We start from the raw sequence: 2,960 nt of genomic DNA, 5'->3' as shown, positions 1-2,960 counted from the left end.
TAACTTCTAAGGTGGTAAATCTTCTTGTTATTCAAGATTATGGACAAATTACGCTTGTTGGCATCCAATATATGATTATTGCAAAGCTTTTATCTCTTTGGTTAGCAAAGGTTATTGATATAATGGTGAGTTTAGAGCAACATGCTTTCATTAAAGGAAGACAAATCTTAGAAGGATCGGTAATTGTAAATGAGGTGGTTGACTTGTGCAAGTCCACCACTAAAAAGTCTTATGATGTTCAAAGTAGATTTTGAGGAAACTTACGATTCACTTTCTTGGATTTTTTTTTCTATGATATCTTTCATGGGTTTTTCTGGTAATTGGTGTGCTTTAGTTAAACAATGCCTCTCTAATGTTCGCTCTTTTGTGTTGATTAATGGATGCCCTTCTGCTGAATTTCCTGTAGAGAGGGTTGAGACAAAGAGATCATTTTTCTCATTTCTTATTCATATTAGTTATGGAAAGATTATACGTGACATGATAGTATTTATCTTGTATAGATGTATTTCTCTTAGAGACTGTGATTTTGAAACATCCCAAAAATACGGTCTAAAAATTTCATTTTTAAAACCTTAATAAAAACCATAATTGTCAAACCATTCATTCAAAACATAAGTTGTTTTCTCAAAACAGAGTATTAATTCAAAACATGCTTATTTTATCAGAGTAAAACATCCCATGCTAACTTCTTGGTGTGTGCCATGCAGTCATCCCGAACTCTTCCCTCCGCTACCGAAAGTACCTGAAACCAAAACTGAAAACTATAAGCACGAAGCTTAGTGAGCTCCCCATACCACCACATACCATACATATAATCACATATTGGGCCCCCGCCCGCTGCAGTGAGACTTACCCGACATCGGACTCACTCCGGCATCGGGCCCTGCATGGCATCGAGCCTTGCTCGGTATACAGATCTGTCTCTCTTAGGCCCCACCTGTCTCTGGGCCTCGCCCACTATACACATACAACCATATAACATACTGGCACATAAAGAAACATACTCTACTATACTGTAACACTCAAAGTTTTAAAGGCTAAGAAAGGAAAGAAAACCCTAACTTTAAGGGGGGACTCGGCGAGTCCAAGGAGGAACTCGGCGAGTCCAAGCGGGATCCGGGTCGAGGAGTAAGTGACCGACTCGGCGAGTCGGACAAGGAGACTCGGCGAGTCAGGTCTGTTCGAGGAAAACCCTAAATTTGGGACTTTGGGCGCTATTTAAGATCCTTATTCTCTCCATTAGGGTTCCTTAGAGCCTCCCTCATTCAGAAAACGAACCCTAAGCCTCCATTGTTGTGCATTCAAGCTTCCAAGCCATTTTTGGGTGATTTGAAGGAAGAAGAAAGAGGGGAATCAGTGAAGCTTCAAGGATTGGCTTCAGATATGGAGTTTGTGGAGCCTTTCTGAGGTATTGAAGGTATTAAGTCATTTCATTCCTTTAGATCTTCTATGGTTGTGAGATTTGGGGCTTTTAAGCCATGAGTAGTTGTCCATTTGGGTTAGAAGCTGGATCTGGAGTTGCTACTTCAGATATAAGCCGATTTTGGTCTTGGGAAGCATAAAGTTTCAGCCCTTGAGTTGATTATGGAGCCTCCTTGCCTTAAACCCTAGTTTATGGTGTATTTTGCCTAGATCTCCTTCTCTACACGTAAAGTTTGCAACTTTACGTGAGGAATAGGCTTGGGAAGGGTAGATCTACAGTTTGGAGTCCATGCATGACTCAAAAGTCCTCTGCATGTATAGAGATCTGAATGGACTCGGCGAGTCCTTTGAGTGGACTCGGCGAGCAGCATGAAGACGAGGAGGAACTCGACGAGTGGGATGAACAGCTCGTCGAGTCAGATGAAGTTGGGCAGGAACTCGGCGAGTTGGATGAACAACTCGGCGAGTCTGTTGAAGGTTGTCTTGGACTCGGCGAGTCTGTTCTTGGACTCGGCGAGTCAGGTCGCGAAACCCCAAACCCTTCGAGTTTAGACTCGAATCAGTGAGTCGATTGGAGACTCGGTGAGTTGGACAGGTCAGGACTCAGAAATCGGTAGGCTCGACGATTCATGGACTGAATCGGTGAGTCGAGTCGCAAAGAGAAGGACTCTGAACATATGAACTCGGCGAGTCCCTAGGGTGACTCGGCGAGTAGGGTTGACCTGGAAGGTTGACTTTGACCAGGACTTTGACCTTGACCGGAGTTGATTTGGTTGTCTTTCGGGGGCCAGTTAGACTCAGTGTTGCATTGATATTGGTAGCTCGAGGAGCGAGTGGAACAGGAGTTTAGAGAGTTGCCGGGCAGCAGTTAGTGGGTTCATCAGCCAGTTCAGCCAGTGCAGGTGAGTTTCCCTTTGTATGAATGGGTCTACGGCCACAATGTCGGCCCATGTAGTTACGAGTAGAATACCCGGGGGTTAGCCCTAGGCACAATATGCTAGTATGATATTCGGGACGAGGTCCAATGATAAAGGGCGGGTGCCCAAGGAATGGTTTATGTGATAGTTTATACTTGTTGTCTGTGTGATACTTGTATGTGCCTGGTAGGGAGGTGAGTGTGGGCGAGGTCCCGTATCTCACCAATAGCAGAGTGTGGATGGTGTTCCACATCTCAGTAGCAGCAGATCAGGGGCGAGGCCCAAGCTAGGGAAGGAGTGAGGGTGGGTTGGGCCCGTACCTCACTATCAGTAGGAGTATGGACGGGGTTCCATGACTCATCAGCAGCAGGACAAAGGCGGGGCCCAGAGATAGGCGAGGCCTTAGGACAAGATCCGTTAGTATGTGTTTAGCTTATGTGATGAGATGTGATATGTTTATGCGCTATTATATGTTAGTGGGCGAGGCCCTGTGACAGGCGAGGCCTAAGTGAAACAGATCTGTATCCGAGCGGGGCTCGAAGCTAGGCGGGGCCTGGAGCGGCGGGGCCGTTGTAGCGGGCGAGGCCCGAGGTAGGTGGGCGAGGCCCAGGATAGCGGGCG

This window comes from Lactuca serriola, chromosome 7, assembly GCF_051521515.1.
Source record: "Lactuca serriola cultivar US96UC23 chromosome 7, Lser_US96UC23_V15, whole genome shotgun sequence".
NCBI classification, from domain to species: domain Eukaryota; kingdom Viridiplantae; phylum Streptophyta; class Magnoliopsida; order Asterales; family Asteraceae; genus Lactuca; species Lactuca serriola.
This window is presented reverse-complemented; position numbering follows the sequence as displayed.